At 41.6% G+C, this 21230-nt stretch overlaps 1 protein-coding gene across 2 annotated transcripts in view; it reads right to left on the bottom strand.

Annotated features, from left to right (window-relative positions):
- Window positions 1–20838, bottom strand: part of LOC135545766 (hypermethylated in cancer 2 protein-like) — a 54186-nt gene extending 33348 nt beyond the window's left edge. The window contains exon 1 of one of the 2 annotated variants that reach the window (XM_064973617.1): window positions 20757–20838. The gene's annotated coding sequence lies outside the window, so the exon portion shown is untranslated. Of the gene's footprint in view, window positions 1–20174; window positions 20599–20756 lie in introns of those variants that run through there. The other variant, XM_064973627.1, reaches the window with a different exon arrangement.
- Window positions 20839–21230: the final 392 nt, after the last annotated feature.

The following is a 21230-nucleotide window of genomic DNA, read 5'->3' as shown; positions in this document are numbered from 1 at the left end:
TGTGCTCTAGCGACACCTTGCGACTGGCCGCGGGCATGCATGCTGACTACTGGTGCGGCTGGCTTCCGGGTTAAGCGAGCAGTGTGACAAGAAGCAGTGCGGCTTGGCGGGGTCATGTCGCATTGCCTCTATCGAGGCCGTACGGGAGTTGCAGCGATGGGACAAGACTGTAACTACCAATTGGATATCATGAAAAAGGGGCTAAACATACTTAATTGTTTGAAACCTGAAAGTTTTACTACATACACTATATGAACAAAAGTATGTGGACACCTGCTTGTCGAACATCTAATAAATAAAATCATGGGAATTAATATGGAGTTGGTCTACCCCTGTGGGGACTTGCTTCCATTCAGTCACAAGAGCATTAGTGAGGTCGGGCACTGAAGTTGGGAGATTAGGCCTGGCTCACAGTCAGCATTCCAATTCATCCCAAAGGTGTTCGATGGGGTTGAGGTCAGGGCTCTGTGCAGGCCAGTCAAGTTCTTCCACACTAATCTTGACAAACCGTTTATGTAGGGACCTCACTTTGTGCACGGGGGCATTGTCATGCTGAAACAGGAAAGGGCCTTCGCCAAACTGTTGCCAAAAAGACGTAGGCACAGAATCGTCTAGAATGTCATTGTATGCTGTAACGTTAAGATTTCCCTTCACTGGAACTAAGGGGCTTAGCCCGAACCATGAAAAACAGCCCCAGACCATTATTCCTCCTCCTCAAAACTTTGCAGTTGGCACTATGCATTCGGGCAAGTAGCGTTCTCCTGGCATCCGCCAAACCCAGATTTGTTTGTCAGACAGACAGATGGTAAAGTGTGATTCATCACTCCAGAGAACGCGTTTCCACTTCAATGGCGGTGAGCTTGACACCACTCCAGCCGACACTTGGCATTGCGCATGGTGATCTTAGGCTTGTGTGTGGCTGCTTGTCCATGGAAACCCATTTCATAAAGCTCCCAACGAACAGTTATTGTGCTGACGATGCTTCCAGAGGCAGTTTGGAACTCATTAGTGAGTGTTGCAACTGAGGACAGACTATTTTTACGCACCACACGCTTCAGCACTTGCCGTTCCCGTTCTGTGATCTTTCGCGTGTATTACCACTTCGCAGCTGAGCCGTTGTTGTTCCTAGACGTTTCCACTGCGCAAAAACAGCACTTACAGTTAAGTAAAGCTCTTGCAGGGCAGTAATTTGACGAACTGACTTGTTTTGAAAGGTGGCATCAATTTGATACACCTGTCAGCAACGGGTGTGGCTGAAATATCTGAATCCACTAATTTGAAGGGGTGTCCACATACTTTTGTATATGTAGTTTATTATGGGGCATGTCTTATCTGGCTTCAAAGTCCAACCAAAGGTGCAGGCAACTATTTTAGAAAGAGGTTTTCAAATCGAATTTCTTTCATTGTCCAGTAGCCATATTAGTCATATTAGTAACCCATGCTCGTTGTTGCAAATTTAGATCTCCCCTTTTTAAAAATTTCTAACTAACATTCTGTCAGATGAAATGCTAATTACATTATGCACATAGCCTCCTGCCTTGTGCACATTGCTTCACTTATAATGTAAAGAAATAATAGTTGACCAATATTTTATGCTAAACGTTCTGATCTGCTGCATACTGGACCCTATTCCAACTAAACTACTGAAAGAGCTGCTTCCTGTGCTTGGTCCTCCTATGTTGAACATAATAAACGGCTCTCTATCCACCGGATGTGTACCAAACTCACTAAAAGTGGCAGTAATAAAGCCTCTCTTGAAAAAGCCAAACCTTGACCCAGAAAATATAAAAAACTATCGGCCTATATCGAATCTTCCATTCTTCTCAAAAATCTTAGAAAAGGCTGTTGCGCAGCAACTCACTGCCTTCCTGAAGACAAACAATGTATACGAAATGCTTCAGTCTGGTTTTAGACCCCATCATAGCACTGAGACGGCACTTGTGAAGGTGGTAAATGACATTTTAATGGCATCGGACCGAGGCTCTGCATCTGTCCTCGTGCTCCTAGACTTTAGTGCTGCTTTTGATACCATCGATCACCACATTCTTTTGGAGAGATTGGAAACCCAAATTGGTCTACACGGACAAGTTCTGGCCTGGTTTAGATCTTATCTGTCGGAAAGATATCAGTTTGTCTCTGTGAATGGTTTGTCCTCTGACAAATCAACTGTAAATTTCGGTGTTCCTCAAGGTTCCGTTTTAGGACTACTATTGTTTTCACTATATATTTTACCTCTTGGGGATGTTATTCGAAAACATAATGTTAACTTTCACTGCTATGCGGATGACACACAGCTGTACATTTCAATGAAACATGGTGAAGCCCCAAAATTGCCCTTGCTAGAAGCATGTGTTTCAGACATAAGGAAGTGGATGGCTGCAAACTTTCTACTTTTAAACTCGGACAAAACAGAGATGCTTGTTCTAGGTCCCAAGAAACAAAGAGATCTTCTGTTGAATCTGACAATTAATCTTAATGGTTGTACAGTCGTCTCAAATAAAACTGTGAAGGACCTCGGCGTTACTCTGGACCCTGATCTCTCTTTTGAAGAACATATCAAGACGATTTCAATGACAGCTTTTTTCCATCTACGTAACATTGCAAAAATCAGAAACTTTCTGTCCAAAAATGATGCAGAAAAATTCATCCATGCTTTTGTCACTTCTAGGTTAGACTACTGCAATGCTCTACTTTCCGGCTACACGGATAAAGCACTAAATAAACTTCAGTAGTGCTAAATACGGCTGCTAGAATCCTGAGTAGAACCCAAAAATTTGATCATATTACTCCAGTGCTAGCCTCCCTACACTGGCTTCCTGTCAAAGCAAGGGCTGATTTCAAGGTTTTACTGCTAACCTACAAAGCATTACATGGGCTTGCTCCTACCTATCTCTCTGATTTGGTCCTGCCGTACATACCTACACGTACGCTACGGTCACAAGACGCAGGCCTCCTAATTGTCCCTAGAACTTCTAAGCAAACAGCTGGAGCCAGGTCTTTCTCCTATAGAGCTCCATTTTTATGGAATGGTCTGCCTACCCATGTCAGAGACGCAAACTCGGTCTCAACCTTTAAGTCTTTACTGAAGACTCATCTCTTCAGTGGGTCATATGATTGAGTGTAGTCTGGCCCAGGAGTGGGAAGGTGAACGGAAAGGCTCTGGAGCAACGAACCACCCTTGCTGTCTCTGCCTGGCCGGTTCCCCTCTTTCCACTGGGATTCTCTGCCTCTAACCCTATTACAGGGGCTGAGTCACTGGCTTACTGGGGCTCTCTCATGCCGTCCCTGGAAGGGGTGCGTCACCTGAGTGGGTTGATTCACTGATGTGGTCATCCTGTCTGGGTTGGCACCCCCCCTTGGGTTGTGCCATGGCGGAGATCTTTGCGGGCTATACTCAGCTTTGTCTCAGGATGGTAAGTTGGTGGTTGAAGATATCCCTCTAGTGGTGTGGGGGCTGTGCTTTGGCAAAGTGGGTGGGGTTATATCCTTCCTGTTTGGCCCTGTCCGGGGGTGTTTTCGGGTGGGGCCACTGTGTCTCCTGACCCCTCCTGTCTCAGCCTCCAGTATTTATGCTGCAGTAGTTTATGTGTCGGGGGCTGGGGTCAGTTTGTTATATCTGGAGTACTTCTCCTGTCCAATTCGGTGTCCTGTGTGAATCTAAGTGTGCGTTCTCTAATTCTCTCCTTCTCTCTCTCGGAGGACCTGAGCCCTAGGACCATGCCCCAGGACTACCTGACATGATGACTCCTTGCTGTCCCCAGTCCACCTGGCCGTGCTGCTGCTCCAGTTTCAACTGTTCTACCTTATTATTATTCGACCATGCTGGTCATTTATGAACATTTGAACATCTTGGAACATCTCCTAACCACCGTGTTTCTACACCTGCATTGCTTGCTGTTTGGGGTTTTAGGCTGGGTTTCTGTACAGCACTTTGAGATATCAGCTGATGTACGAAGGGCTATATAAATAAATTTGACTTGATTTGATTTACATAAGCCTCGTTGGTTTTTAATGTTTTTTGGATATAGCCTAAGCATAATGGTTGTATGAATTTGGGATATATCATCCCACAACCGCCCCAGAGTCCGTTTGGAATAGGCTTATCCAGAACAACAAGCTGAGCAATAGAATAGGGGGATAGTAGATTCAAATAGGCTAGTGATTTTGCTGTTTGTTACTCGTCTTGTTGGCTGAGGAAAAGTAAATGTGGGCAAATATTCTAACATAGTTTCCATTACCATCTACCTGCGCCGCTACTTCCTCGATTTCCTTTATTAGTCTCTTTTGACCTAAACTGCTTTTGTTTTAATGAGTATTGTATTGAATGGCCTCCAAAAGCACATTTAAATGTGTCCCATAAAATGAGGGGATCTGCTGTACCTATGTTGGGCAAAAAAAAAGTCAATAATAAATTATTTTGTCTTAGTTAAGAACAAATTGTCATCCAATAGGCTTTGATTAAATTTCCAACATCCCTGTCCATGTGGAAATTCTGTAAGAGTTACAGTGCCTTGCAAAAGTATTCGGCCCCCTTGAACTTTGCGACCTTTTGCCACATTTCAGGCTTCAAACATAAAGATATAAAACTATTTTTTTGTGAAGAATCAACAACAAGTGGGACACAATCATGAAGTGGAACAACATTTATTGGATATTTCAAACTTTTTTAACAAATCAAAAACTGAAAAATTGGGCGTGCAAAATTATTCAGCCCCTTTACTTTCAGTGCAGCAAACTCTCTCCAGAAGTTCAGTGAGGATCTCTGAATGATCCAATGTTGACCTAAATGACTAATGATGATAAATACAATCCACATGTGTGTAATCAAGTCTCCGTATAAATGCACCTGCAGAGGTCCGTTAAAAGCGCAGAGAGCATCATGAAGAACAAGCAACACACCAGGCAGGTCCGAGATACTGTTGTGAAAAAGTTTAAAGCCGGATTTGGATACAAAAAGATTTCCCAAGCTTTAAACATCCCAAGGAGCACTGTGCAAGCGATAATATCGAAATGGAAGGAGTATCAGACCACTGCAAATCTACCAAGACCTGGCCGTCCCTCTAAACTTTCAGCTCATACAAGGAGAAGACTGATCAGAGATGCAGCCAAGAGGCCCATGATCACTGGATGAACTGCAGAGATCTACAGCTGAGGTGGGAGACTCTGTCCATAGGACAACAATCAGTCGTACATTGCACAAATCTGGCATATATGGAAGAGTGGCAAGAAGAAAGCCATTTCTTAAAGTGATCCATAAAAAGTGTTGTTTAAAGTTTGCCACAAGCCACCTGGGAGACACACCAAACATGTGGAAGAAGGTGCTCTGGTCAGATGAATCCAAAATTGAACTTTTTGGCAACAATGCAAAACGTTATGTTTGGCGTAAAAGCAACACAGCTCATCACCCTGAACACACCATCTCCACTGTCAAACATGGTGGTGGCAGAATCATGGATTGGGCCTGCTTTTCTTCAGCAGGGACAGGGAAGATGGTTAAAATTGATGGGAAGATGGATGGAGCCAAATACAGGACCATTCTGGAAGAAAACCTGATGGAGTCTGCAAAAGACCTGAGACTGGGACGGAGATTTGTCTTCCAACAAGACAAGATCCAAAACATAAAGCAAAATCTACAATGGAATGGTTCAAAAATAAACATATCCAGGTGTTAGAATGGCCAAGTCAAAGTCCAGACCTGAATCCAATCGAGAATCTGTGGAAAGAACTGAAAACTGCTGTTCACAAATTCTCTCCATCCAACCTCACTGAGCTCGAGCTGTTTTGCAAGGAGGAATGGGAAATAATGTCAGTCTTTCGATGTGCAAAACTGATAGAGACATACCCCAAGCGACTTACAGCTGTAATCGCAGCAAAAGGTGGCGCTACAAAGTATTAACTTAAGGCGGCTGAATAATTTTGCACGCCCAGTTTTTCAGTTTTTGATTTGTTAAAAAAGTTTGAAATATCCAATAAATGTCGTTCCACTTCATGATTGTGTCCCACTTGTTGTTGATTCTTCACAAAAAAATACAGTTTTATATCTTTATGTTTGTGAAGCCTGAAATGTGGCAAAAGGTCGCAAAGTTCAAGGGGGCCGAATACTTTCACAAGGCACTGTATATGGAGGCCAATTAACTGTGGTTGCTAACAGGCAGTCGCATGCACCCTCCCTAACACACTCCCTAACCAGGCTCATCATTGATGGCGTTATCAGAGCACGCAACAGAACAGTGTACTGCCTTCACTCGGTTCGTTGATTTTTTGAAGTAGTTTTCATTAAATAGGTTATTGGTTTAATTGTATAGTAAGATGGAGGACTCATTGCACTATCAACGCTGCAGGAGCTGTATATACTTTGCCTTGTTCCGGGATGAAGTCGAACATCCTGGCTTTCAGTGCATCAATTGCCTGCTCACGGAGGGCTAAAGAGAAGAAGTCGCTATGCTGGGAATACAAATAGCTGATATGCACAGGCCACTGGGAAAGCCAAGACCTGCTAATTTCTTATTTTCCTCCACTCTGAGGGCTGTGCTTCACGCTGGGATGATTGGAGTCTCGCCTTCGGGCAGGTTATCTTCAGTGGACTGGCCGCTGCTCGGAAGTGATCGCTCACCGACGGAAAATGGAGTCGGAGGGACCTTTGTTGCTGAATCGCGGGATGATCCTCTCCTGGCTGGCTGGACAGGGAGATACGTTGCCGATCATCGCGGAAGTTGAGGGAGGCGTCCTCCACTTTCTGAACCCTCTGTGGTGACGGGTTTCATGAATGGGCTACTGAAATCGAATAGCTTCGCTTTTCTGGAGCCTGATGTCCCGGACCCATCTTCTCATGGAGCGTCGGAGGTTCCTTCGTTATCAGCCAACATTGTGATGGCATCGCCGGGGACTAGGGTGGGTTCTGCTTCACCAGGGTCTACAGTGAGCTCTGCTATTCCTTTCATTTGTGGGAGGCGAGTTGGAGGAGCCCTTAGTGGGGCTAAGGTTGGCTGAGGGCTCTGGTACAAAATGGACAGCAACCATCAACCATTATTAGGGGAATCACCATGGTTAGTTCGGTGGAAGTCCGAAATACCTATACACATTGTTTTCCTGGAGCTAGGGTATTGGATTTATTAGAAGTCATGCCCACCATCAAGAAACAGAATCCTGCTCTGAAAACAGTTGTGTTGTTTATTAGGTCTAATGATATTATGCGTGTGAAATCTGTAAAGCTAAGAGACAATTTCTTACAACTCTTGGAGAATGCTCAGAATTTTGCAGTGTTTTAGCCGTCTTTGGTCTAGACCAGTGGTTAATGTGTCTGACAAAGGACTTGGGCATGTCCTTCGTCAACAATTTGGACTCTTTCTGGAGTAGGCCTGGCTACTTTGTGGAAGACTGAATTCACCTGGGTGAAAATGGCTCCTGACTGTTGTCATGAAACATTGGAAAGGTTGTTGGTCAACTAAATTGATATAAGGACAATATTAGCATTACATGTAAGTCAGTTTTTACCATCTACTCTTTGGTCACTGTGAGAGTTCCCATGTTTTATCTGAAAGTGGTGACATGCCTAGTGGTACTAACCAGAGAAATGTCATTGCTATTCCTACTTTGTTACTTTTCCTAATAGGTATAATCCAATCTTTGAGTATCCTGTTGTTCTGAAATCTCAAAGTACTCTGTACTGTACGTGCTAACAAAAGGAGGTATTTGGACATAAATGACGGACATTATCGAACAAACAAACATTTATTGTGGAACTGGGATACCTGGGAGTGAAGATCATCAAAGGTAAGTGAATATTTCTAATGCTATCTCTGACTTCTGTTTACTCCAACATGGCGGATATCTGTTTGGGTTGTTTGGGTCTCTGAGCGCCATACTCAGATTATTGCATGGTGTGCTTTTTAAGTAATTTTTTTTTAAATCTGACATAGCGGTTGCATTAAGAAGAAGTGTATCTATAATTCCGTGCATAATAGCTGTATCTTTTATGAGTATTTCTGTAAATTGATGTGGCTCTCTGCAAAATCACTGGATGTTTTTGAACTACTGAACGCAACGGCCAATGTAAACTGAGATTTTTTTTTACATTAAATATGAACTTTATTGAACAAATCATACGTGTATTGTGTAACATGAAGTCCTATGAGTGTCATCTGATGAACATCATCAAAGGTTAGTGATTAATTTGATCTATATTTCTGCTTTTTGTGACTCCTCTCTTTGGCTGGAAAAATGGCTGTGTTTTTCTGTGACTTGGCTCTGACCTAACATAATTGATTGGTTTGCTTTCGCTGTAAAGCCTTTTTGAAATCGGACACTGTGGTTGGATTGACAAGAAGTGTATCTTTAAAATTGAGTAAAATAATTCTATGTTTGAGGAATTTTAATTATGGGATTTATGTTGTTTTGAATTTGGCATTCTGCACTTTCACTGGCTGTTTTCATTTCGATCCCGTTAGCAGGATCTCAGCCCAAAGAGGTTAATATTCATAGTTATTACCTAAAATTGATAACCTGCCTCTCAAGCAGACCCTAATATTGTTAATGTATCTGAGACCTGGCTAAATGATCAACCCTGGACTCTGACGTTGTTATGGATGGTTACAATGTGTTTCGCGCTGATAGGAAAGGCAAAGTTGATGGTGTTGCTATTTACACAAAGAGTCCTCTTTCTGCATCTATGTTAAAGGCTACTTCCATTCCTAAACCATTTCAATTGTTGGCGTTAAGTCTTGAGTTGTGTTCAAACTCAAAAATAACAGTTCTAGGAATCTATCGTCCACCTTCCACCAAGAAGTGTGTACCCCAGAGGTGTTGATCGCTGGAGATTTTAATCTCGCATGGGGAACGCAGGATGCTGATTATCTAAATTATTTTTGCACTAATCTAAATTTGACCCAGCTGATTACAAGCCCACTCGTCCAAACTTAAAAGGACCTACAAAATCGACTTTGATTGACCTCATATTTACAAATATTCCAGAGAAATATGCTGGGAGTGGGGTATTTGCTTTGGATATTAGTGACCACTGTCCCATTGCATGTGTCAGGGATATACGGATATCCAAATCTCATTTTATCACCAAGAGACATTTTTAACATTTTGATGAACAGGTCTTTTTTTGTGACCTTTATTTTGGTGACATTGATTGTATTGCATCTATACCTGACCCAGAGTTGGCTCTGAACCACTTGTATTAGGCGTACTAGTCGGGCGTATTCTAGATAAACATGCTCCCCTTAAAAAATGTAGAATTAAAAATCGGTCTTGCCCTTGGTTCAGTCCAGAGCTATCACACTCAACAGAGATGCTGCCTGGGCCAAAGCTAGATTCACAGACTCGGGCCCAGACTGGCAGTCTTTTAGGCGGTTGAGAAATCTGTGTATAACACCAGTTAAAAAAGCTAAATCAGATTATTATGTTAATACACTATCTGAATGTACAGGGAACCCAGCTAAATTTTGGAAAACTGTTAAATCACTGAAGGGTTGTATCTCCTCTTCTCTCCCACAATAAATTTATTTAGATTCTGGCCCTATTACTGACGAAATTGATATCATTAATGCATTTAATCACCATTTTATCTCTGCAGGCTTTATATTTGAATGTATTTCAAAGCCAGCTCTTGAAAATAGTAGTTTGGATGTAGATGGTGAAAATCTATTGAATGATACTAAAAATGCTAGTCAGGCGTTTTCTTTTTCAGAAATTCACTGATAAAGAAGTCCTGGATGCTTTGTTAACATTAGAGAAAAGAAATCCACAGGGGCTGATCATTTGGATCCTGGTCTGCTTAAGTGTGCAGCACCCCGTATTACTGGCTCAGTAGCCCACATGTTTTATTTAACGTTGTTATCAGGAAGTATTCCAAAAGCATGTAGATCTGCATATGTGCTGCCACTGCATAAGGGGGGATACTAATGATCTGGACAACTATCACCCCATTTCAAGGCTACCTTGTTTAGCTAAAATTCTTGATTCCTTGGTTAATGTACAAATTAAATCCTTTTTATCTGATAATTGTATTCTTAATATAAACCAATCGGGGTTTAGGCCTGGCCATAGTACTACCACAGCAACCAGGCTAGTTGTTAATGATCTTGTCAATGCCTTGGATGCTAAAAAGAGCTGTGCTGCCTTTTTTATTGATCTGTCAAAGGCATTCGACACTGTTGATCATTCTGTTTGGCTGAAGAAATTATCAAAAGTAGGCCTGGGATATACAGCCTGTTTATGGTTTCAGAATTATCTTAGCGACAGAACACAGATCATCTTGATAGATGGGGTTAAATCAGAATTTCTTGAGATTCAAAAAAGTGTTCCTCGGGGTTCGATTTTGGGGCCCATTACTGTTCACTTTATATATTAATGACATAGAAAACACTGTTAATTCTTGTAGCATTCATCTCTATGCAGATGACACTGTTTTGTATTCCTATGCGACCTCAGCGCAGCAGGCCAATCGTGAACTTCAGCATTACTTTGATTCAATTCATCTGACTAAGAAGCTAAGATCCAAGATTATTTTTTATATAAAAATAAATCATGCCTTAGTATTAAAAATAGAAGAAAGATTGTTCAAGCAATGTTTCTCCCTGTATTGGATCTTGGGAAATTGTTTACATTCATGCGGAAACCTCTGTTTTAACCTCCCTGGGCTCGAACCAGCAACACAACAACAACAGCCACCATCGAAGCAGCGTTACCCATGCAGAGCAAGGGGAACAGCCACTCCAAGGCTCAGAGTGAGTGACGTTTGAAACGCTATTAGCGCGCAAACTAGCTAGCCATTTCGCTTCGGTTACACCAGCGTCATCTCGGGAGTTGATAGGCTTATAGTTATAAATAACGCAATGCTTGACACACAACGCAGAGCTGCTGTCAAAATGCACAAAAGTGCTGTTTGAATTAATGTTTACACGCCTGCTTCTGCCTACCACTGCTCAGTCAGAAACTCAGATACTTGTATGCTCAGTCAGATTATATGCAGTGCAGGACACGCTAGATAATATCTAGTAATATCATCAACCATGTGTAGTTAACTAGTGATTTTGATTGATAGTTTTTATAAGATAAGTTTAATGCTAGCTAGCAACTTTACCTTGGCTTACTGGCATACTCATAACAGGCAGTCTCCTTGTGGAGTGCAACGAGAGAGAGGCAGGTCGTTATTGCGCTGGACTAGTTAACTGTAAGGTTGCAAGATTACATCCCCCGAGCTGAGAAGGTGAAAATCTGTCGTTCTGCCCCTGAACAAGACAGTTAACCCACCGTTCCTTGGCCATCATTGAAAATAAGAATATGTTCTTAACTGACTTACCTAGTTAAATAAAGGTATAAAAATATATATAAAAAATAAAAATACATTTAATCGGCCAAATTGGTGTCCAAAAATACCGATTTCCGATTGTTATGAAAACTTGAAATCGGCCCTAATTAATTGGCCATTCCGATTAATCGGTCGACCTCTAGTACAAATCATTTCTAACTTGTTAACAATTTTTGCTACCATGTGAGTTTTAGCTTGCTTGAGCCTGCTAACTGAGGAGTGTTAATTCACCTGTTTCCATACATGTTTCATTTTAAAACATTTATTATACAAAGGAGGTGTTTAATCTAACTGCTTAACTATGTATCTGTACATGGAATTGTATTTGGTTTATTTTTACTCATTTTTTCTAATCTTTACAGGAAAATGCCACGGGCACTATCTGATGTGTGGAGATATTTCACTGCAGCTTATGTAGATGGAAAAGCTGTGTACATTTGAAAATACTGTGCCAAATCATATGTGAAGAATGCAACAAAGTTGCAGTATCATCTGGCCAAGTGCATAGAGTTCCCTCAGTGCTCACAACAAGCAACCTCTGACAAAAGTCCCTCTACTTCTATTTGAGGTGAAAATGATGAATCAGACACCTTTTTGACAGCAACAGTTCATGGTCCTCCTGGAATCAGTAGTTTTTTTGACTCCATGGAGGAAAGTAGTCAGAGAAATGCTGATGAATATCTTGCTCGAGCTGTGTATGCAAATAGGTTCACCTATTTGTGTATTGGAATGTGTATTGTTAGGGGTTTGGACAATTCACGATATATATATATCTCGATTTCTTGTTTTACTCTAAACAAATTTAAAAAGGCTACGACATCATTCTTAATTCAATTTTCTTTATTAAATAAAAAAATATACAGGGCCTCGAGGCCTATTTGTGCAACACAAATGCACACCACATACCCACACGTCTATTCTATTGTTTAGGAATGTTTTGACCACTAGCTGTTGAATATTTTGATTGAAAATGTATTAATTTAGTTGCCTGTTTAACTGCCTGTGGTTATTTGTTATTGGATTGGCAGAATGACACAACTACTAACACATTAGCCAACAGCTGGCCTGAACATAACTTTTTTGAAGGCACTTTATTCATCCAATGTCACACTTACCAATGGCGAGGTGAAGCTGTGCCCAAAGCACTGCAGGCAGATTCAGTTGTTCAAGCGCAATGCTTTTATCATGTTGCTCCCTCTGTCAGTTGTCATGCACACCTGTCAGTTATCAATCATCTTCCACGATGCCAGAGAGTCATTGAGACCCTGGGCTATTACTTCACCCGTATGATCATTGGGGAAGTAAGACGTCTGGAGGCAGACATTTTGCAATTCCCAGTCTTCCTTTATGTAGTGGACTGTCAAACTTAGGTCTGGCTCTGCCGTTCTGCTCGACCATAGATTGGCTGTGGTGGAAAAATAAGAAACACTTGCCAGCTTCTCTGCGACTGTTTCGTGGGTAGCAGTGTATAATCGCGGCAGGGCTTCCTCCGTTAAATACTTGCGGCTTGGCAGCTGATATTTGTGGTCAACTGTACCTAGCAGCTCTTTAAAGCCTGGCTTTTCTACTGTAAAGATTGGGACCATATCTTTCGCTATGTAATAGGTCACTGCATCCATTATCTCCTTCCACCTCAAACTTTTCTTGTCATAAGGGATTACGTTTGAAAAGGATGCGGCTATGGTAGTTAGTCTTTTAGCAGACATTTTGGGAATGGGCAACTGGAATCGGGCATTGCGTAATCTCACGCATTCCTCTCTTTCCACCGCGTGTTTCAGTTGCAGGTGATTGAAGAGGTTGGTTGTGCTGCTGCTTTTTGTAGCAATTGTCTTTCGACACATCTTGCACATGACATTCGTTTGCTGAACATCAGACCTCTTAAACCCAAACCACTTCCATATTACTGAAAAAACATTGCTGCCCTCTTTGTTTGTGATTTCATCCTCAAGAGAGGCTGAGCTGCAAGCATTTTGCTACACTCGCATTAACATCTGCTAACCATGTGTATGTGACCAATACAATTTGATTTGAGCTGGCTTTCCCTCTTCCATTTTGGTGAAACTCTTACCGCCGCTACACTTCTCTGCCGTGGTTACAATTTGTGAAAGGCTGTCTAGGGTTATGATTGGTGGATAACCTCTGTGCACGTGTTGGCATGCAATTGGGACATGATTTGACATTGGGCTGACAGAGAAGAGACAGTGTGACGCTGCATTTGTAAAATGTTACAACACTATAACAGAACCTTCATTCCTGCGATACAGGCATTTTAAAACATAAACTTGATATCGTAAAACTTCGATATATCGCCCAGCCCTAATTGGAAGAGATTTCTGAATGTTCTTCGCCCAGCATATACCCCTTCAACCAGACTTGCTTTATCTACTCATTTGCTGGATGCAGAGTTCAACAGAGTTCAAGTGAAGGTCAAGAAAATCATAGAGAAAGCAGACTGTATTGCAATCATCTCTGATGGGTGGTCGAATGTTCGTGGGGAAGGAATAATTAACTACATCATCTCCATCCCTCAATCAGTATTCTACAAGAGCACAGACACAAGAGACAACAGACACACCAGTCTCTACACTGTAGATGAGCTGAAGGCAGTCATCAATGACCCTGGACCACAGAAGGTATTTTCACTGGTGATAGACAATGCTGCGAACATGAAGGTTGCTTGGTCTAAAGTGGAGGAGTCCTACCCTCACATCACACCCATTGGCTGTGCTGCTCATGCATTGAATCTGCTCTTCGGGGACATCATGGCACTGAAAACAATGGATACACTCTACAAGAGAGCCAAAGAAATGGTTAGGAATGTGAAGGGCCATCAAGTTATAGCAGCAATCTACCTCACCATGCAAGGTGAGAAGAATAAGAGCACGACATTGAAGTTGCCCAGCAACACCCGTTGGGGTGGAGTTGTCATCATGTTTGACAGTCTCCTGGAGGGGAAGGAGTCTCTCCAAGAAATGTCCATATCACAGTCTGCCGATATGAACAGCCCCATCAAGAGGATCCTCCTGGATGATGTATTTTGGGAGAGAGTGGTAAGCAGCCTGAAACTCCTGAAACCTATAGCAGTAGCCATTGCATGGATTGAGGGAGACAATGTCATCCTGTCAGATGTTCAGACTCTGCTTGCAGATGTAAGATAAGAAATCCGTACTGCTCTGTCCACTTCACTGTTGTTCCAAGCAGAGGAAACTGCAGTTCTGAAATACATCAAAAAGCGTGAAGACTTCTGCCTGAAGCCCATACACGCCGCTGCCTATGAGCATCCTCACGCTGAGCATCCTCAGTTCAGCTCAGTTCAGAAGAACCCCTGGTCACTTTAATAATGGAACACTGTTCACTCCAAGTATGCTGGCAAGAGCATCCTGTCTGGTGCAGAGATCAACAAGGCCTATGGTGTCATCACCACTGTGTCTCACCACCTTGGCCTGGATGAGGGCAAGGTTCTTGGCAGTCTAGCAAAGTACACTTCCAAGCAAGAGCTTTGGGGTGGAGATGGCAGTCGTGCCAACATATCTGGAAGGGACTCTGTGGATCTGAGGCTCTTTTCTCTGTTGCCTCCATCATCCTCCAAATCTCACCAATATCAGCTGCCTAAGAGCGCAACTAATCCTTGTTTGGGAACACACACCAAACCACTCAACAGACTAACCAATACAAGAGTTGAAAAATTGGTGGACATCCGTGCAAATTGATGCTTTTTGAGTCTAACAACAAGCCATCCTCAACAAGGTTGGAAAGTGAGAGTGAAGATGAGGCCTCAGAGTCTGATGTTCAAGAGGTGGACATTGAGGAGGTCCAGGGAGAAGACATTGAAGCCTGAGAGTAAGCTTTAGTTTCTAGACAGTCATTTTACAGATGTATGTTGAAAAAGTTTTTGGGAGATGCGATAGATCATTGGGGATCATTTAATATTAATTTTCTTTTGATGTTTAGTGAAACTATCCCGTGTGAAGCGTCAACTCATTTAATTACAGTTAAATTCGTTACTACAATTTTTCTCTATTGGAACGATTTAATAATTTGCAATTATGTCTACTTATGATAAGGTAAAAAGTTTATGTTTCTGTCTCCATGTGATATGGTAAATATATCCAATGCAAAAAACATCTGTATTTAAATGGTATTAATATTAATTTGCATATATTTCCATAAATTCCCATATATTCCTGTTAATTCCCACAGAAAGTTTCCACTTCTGAATATTCCCCAAAATGTGCAACCCTATGTGGGAACTCCTGTTGGAAAAGCATTCCAGGTGAAGCTGGTTGAGAGAAAGATGTCATCAGGTCAAAAGGTGGCTATTTGAAGAATCTAAAATATAAAATAGATTTTGATTTGTTTTACACTTATTTCATACTACATGATTCCATATGTGTTATTGTATAGTTTGGATGTCTTCACTATTATTCTAGAATATGCTAAATTTGAAAGGGGGCAAATACTTTTTCACGGCACTGTACATTCAGTGCTGTCAGAAAGCATCCATTCCCCTTGACTTATTCCACATTGTGTTGTTCTTTTCATTTAGGTCATTATTTCTGAAATCACTACAATGTTGTTGATCCATCCTCAGTTTTCTCCTATCACAGCCATTAAATGCTGTAGTTGTTTTAAAAATCACCAATGGCCACATGGTGACATCCCTGAGCAGTTTCCTTCTTGTCCTTGAAGCTCAGTTCAGAAGAACCCCTGGTCACTTTAATAATGGAACACTGGTCACTTTAATAATGTTTACATACTGGTTTACTCATTTCATATGTATATACTGTATTCAACTGTATTGTAGTCAATGCCACTCTTGACATTGCTCATCCTAATATTTATATATTTCTTAATTCCTTTCTTTTACTTTTAGATTTGTGTGTATTGTTGTAAATTATTAGACACTAGTGCACTGTTGGAGCTAGAAACACAAGCATTTCGCTACACCCACAATAACATCTGCTAAATATGTGTATGCGACCAATAAAATCTGATTTGATTTGAGGGCTATTGTAAACGGGCTATAAAATCCTTCATAAAATCCAAATCCTTAAGAGGAATTGTATAGCATTTGGGAGAATAAATACTAGTGAACAGGTGCAGTGACCTCAGTGTTTTACTCCTGGGGGGGATCACTTCATTTACAGTGCCTAAGCGCTGGTCCGGGTGACACCCCTCCAATTAAGCCCCCGTTTCCAATATGGTCAGCCACGATGAACACAAATAGAGAGAAGCCCACCACAAACAGAGCCCTGCCCGGGGAGGAGCAGGCAAAGAAAAGAGCCCCATCCATTTCATCACCGCTTATTCGTAAACCCCAGACCACGTGCCACGTGGTTCAGCGAGAAAATAAAGGATATGCGTGTCCCCTCCCATTTTTCCCTCACACTCACACACACAGAGGGGTGACCCAGATCTGAGATGTGGGGGTATGTGACTGCTTGATTGACCCCAAAATCAGTTTGGAAGAAATGTTCATGCCTCAAAAAGGCATGCGCCGACATCTAACTCGGCCAATCAGGAACATTCACTGTCTTCCTGGTAAACAACTCCAGTGTAGATTTTGCGTTGTGTTTTAGGTTATTGTCCTGCTGAAAGGTGAATTCATCTCCTAGCAGACTGAAACAGATTTTACTCTAGGATTATGCCTGTGCTTAGCTCCATTCCACTTATTTTTTATCCTGAAAAACTCCCCAGTCCTCAACGATTACAAACATACCCATTACATGATGCAGCCACCACTATGCTTGAAAATATGGAGAGTGGTACACAGCAATATGTTTTATGGGATTTGACAATAATTGTATTGTATTCAAACATAATGGATTCAGGACAAAACGTGAATTGCTTTCCCACATTTTTGCAGTATTTTACCTTAGTGCAGTTTTCCCCAAAATCTGTCCCCGGGACCCCAAGGGGTTTTTGCCCTAGGACTCCACAGCTGATTCAAATAATCAAAGCTTGATGATTAGCTGATTATTGAATTAGCTGTGTAGTGCTAGGACAAAAACTAAAAATGTGCACCCCTTGGGGTCCCGAGGACAGAGTTTGGGAAACCCTGCTTTAGTAGTGCCTTGTTGCAAACAGGATGCATGTTTTGGAATATTTTTATTCTGTACAGGCTTCCTTCTTTTCACTCTGTCAATAAGGTTAGTATTGTGGAGTAACTACAATGTTGTTGATCCATCCTCAGTTTTCTCCTATCGCAGCCATTCAACTCTGTAACTGTTTTAAGTCACCGTTGGCCTCATGGTGAAATCCCTGAGCGGTTTCCTTCCTCTCCGGAAACTGAGTTAGGAAGGACACCTGTATCTCTGTAGTTACTGGGTGTATTGATACACCATCCAAAGTGTACTGAATAACTTCACCATGCTCAAAGGGGTATTCAACGTCTGCTTTTTTCATTTTACCCATCTACTTTTTTAAATTGTCTTTATTTCACCTTTATTTAACCAGGTAGGCTAGTTGAGAACAAGTTCTCATTTGCAACTGCGACCAGGCCAAGATAAAGCATAGCAATTCGACACATACAACAACACAGAGTTACACATGGAATAAACAAAACACAGTCAACAATACAGTAGGAAAAATAAAACAAAGTCTATATACAGTGAGTGCAAATGAGGTATGATACGGGAGTTAAGGCAATAAATAGGCCATGGTGGCGAAGTAATTACAATATAGCAATTAAACACTGGAATGGTAGATGTGCAGAAGATGAATGTGCAAGTAGAGATACTGGGGTATCTACTTGAGGTCGACCGATTAATCGGAATGGCCGATTTTCATAACAATCGGAAATCTGTATTTTTGGGCGCCGATTTGCCGATTTTGAAAAAAATATTATTTTTTTAAATACTTTTATTTAACTAGGCAAGTCAGTTAAGAACACATTCTTAGTTTCAATGACGGCCTAGGAATGGTGGGTTAACTGCCTTGTTCAGGGGCAGAACGACAGATTTTCACCTTGTCAGCTCGTTGCACTCCACAAGGAGACTGCAGTAAAGCCAAGGTAAGTTGCTAGCTAGCTAGCTAGCATTAAACTTATCTTATAAAAAACAATTATAATCACTAGTTAACTACACATGGTTGATGATATTACTAGATATTATCTAGCGTGTCCTGCGTTGCATAGAGTGAGTCTATGCAACGTATTATGTGACCTGTTAAGCTCATTTCTACCCCTGAATTTATTTAGGTTTTACCATAAAAAATTGGTTAAATACTTATTGACTCAAGACATTTCATTTTTAATTAATTTGTCAAATATTTCTAAAAACATAATTCCACTTTGGCATTGTGGGATGTTGTGTGTATGCCAGTGACACAACATCTCAATTTAATACATTTAAATTCAGGCTGTAACACAACAAGATTTGGAAAAAGCACCCGCATGACCAGCGCGGCGATATCCACAGTAATGGACAGAGGGCATGTTAGGGTAAAGATTCTTATGGTCCCACTAACAGATTCCTCTCCCCTTTACCTGCCTTCAAAGACTGCACACCCTGCAGGCTATCAGCACAACATTCCAAGGACTGTTTCCTCTCCTTAAACAACAACCCTTCCCTGAGGAGGTTTAGCCACTGAACAAACCACACGACCCAGGCAGGAACAAATACAGTGTTGCACGCACCAGCTAAGCACAATCCATAAGTCCCAGGCCAACATGTCAGCAGAACATATAGCCTAAGTCCCCTTCTTATAGCCCCCACACTGTAAACCATGACCACAATGTACACAGAACACACTGTCTGTCTGCCTGTGTGTGTGTGTGTGTGTGTGTGTGTGTGTGTGTGTGTGTGTGTGTGTGTGTGTGTGTGTGTGTGTGTGTGTGTGTGTGTGTGTGTGTGTGTGTGTGTGTGTGTGTGTGTGTGTGTGGTAAGTTAAAACAGAAAGTACTAGCAGCAGTAGCCGGTCAAAAGGAGTTTGTGCACGCAACACCCACCCACCAAAGCCACTTCATGGGCCTCTGTATAACTACACAGTAATAATACTCAGGAGAGATGACCTAACTTCCTGTCCACTCACTATCAATGAAGAATCAGCATGCAAGCCTGTAGAATAGATTCTTCATCAGCTACATTGCATTTTTTTGTTCAGAAAATGCAGCTTTACATGACCACATCATGTATACCTTGTTTCAACTATACACCATGTATAGCCTACATGGGACAGGCAAAATCTTAGTTTGCTTAAAATGAAAACAGCTACCAGAACGCAATAGCTGACATTCCAGCTATTGATTATCTCCGTGCCCCTTGGTACTTTAACAACACAAGTCACCTGAGTAGGCAGGGCTCACGGTGCACAAGTATTAGCCTACACAACTCAAAAATATCTCATAAGAACTGGTAGCATAGCCTAGATACATTGGCTATGATTAAACAACATTTAAAAAGTAAACAACCCGTTTTGTTTTTTAATTGACTGAAAGGGTGGTTACACATTATGCAACATAAGCCTGGCTATGTTAAAACAACGGAACCTGCTTGGCTACAATGTAAAGATATACATTCGCGGACTGCCACAAAGCTTGTCGATGTATGCAGCTGTAGAGCCGTCACATCATCATAAAAGCTTCACTAGTGTAGCCTATTTATATAGACAACACTGCGAGTAAACGTAATATGTGTTCTCGTTCATCAATTAAAGTGCAATGTTGTATCAATAAATGGGCTATAAGATAGATAAGGTAAACAATGCTGTGTTTAGCATCATGTAAGGCATGGGCCTACATAAAATGTACAATGTAAACAGGAATGAGAAAAGCTCGTCAAAATAAAAATATGCCACCAAATTCGATATTGTACGATTTAGGAAATGAACGTGACCATGAATGTGTACTGAAGCCTACCTTAATCAAATAATTGCATCCATAAAATGTGTTGTGATCAACATAGCCTCGAAGTCCAAATATGAAAAAGGCATTCCCATAAGAAATCCAATGCCTATAAAATGGCATGTACAATCGAAATAACAAATGTTTTTAAAGATGAGGGAGAATCGTAGTGCGCAAGCTAAACTAATTGCATTGAGATCCCTCCTTTCTTTCAGGTTGCCAGCTAGTTTACCCAAGCATTAAACAGTGGCAGGCTATCATCGGGTGCAACCAACATTGCGAAATAACATAAATGTAAACAATGTTATCGTATCTACAAAACCAACAACTGTAGAAAATTCATGCTGTGATCGACAGCGGGTTTTAAAAGATGTTCATGCAGACAAAAAGGAAGCTGACATCTTGCCAAGCTGGTAGAGCCAGTATAGGCACCATAAGCAAAGCCCTTTTTGTTGGCACGCGATAGAAAGCCACCACAGCGAAGATCATTTGCGATTCACACCCCTTTGCGCAATCAATCCGTTCACAACCGACAATAAACCTGCACTAGCATGCTATCCCACGCATCGGAGAAAAAGATAAATAACGCGTAGATACCTTTTTACATCGGTAGAATCGTTCTCAATGTAACACCCTCTTGCTCATCTCACAGCCTTCGGGACGCCATGTTGCAAGCTTGTGACGTTGGGCTTTCTCACCCCTGACCTAAATTTGAATAGATGCCAAATAAGAGCGGAGGAAAGGGAGACAACATCGGGCTCTTTCCTCGTCGGTGTTACATGGCGGTTTGCGGAGTGTCGGATTTATCAACACGAAGCCCCTTCACAATGCAGCTCGGCGTAGCCTAATAATGTTTCCCATATGCAGGCGATTAGATACTGTGAACCTGGTCTAGGCGTATCACCCACCATGGTGCAGCGCTTCTTTGTAATCACATCTGTCGACTTGTAGTCATATACCTTGATTAGCAATACACGTCTTCTATTTATCACACTAAGGCCGTAGACAATTTAAATGAAGCAATGTCATACTTTTGTGTTTTGCAATAGTTTTGTAGGCCTAGTTGCAAAT

This window comes from Oncorhynchus masou, chromosome 1 (genome assembly GCF_036934945.1).
Source record: "Oncorhynchus masou masou isolate Uvic2021 chromosome 1, UVic_Omas_1.1, whole genome shotgun sequence".
Lineage (NCBI taxonomy): Eukaryota > Metazoa > Chordata > Actinopteri > Salmoniformes > Salmonidae > Oncorhynchus > Oncorhynchus masou.
This window is presented reverse-complemented; position numbering and strand designations above follow the sequence as displayed.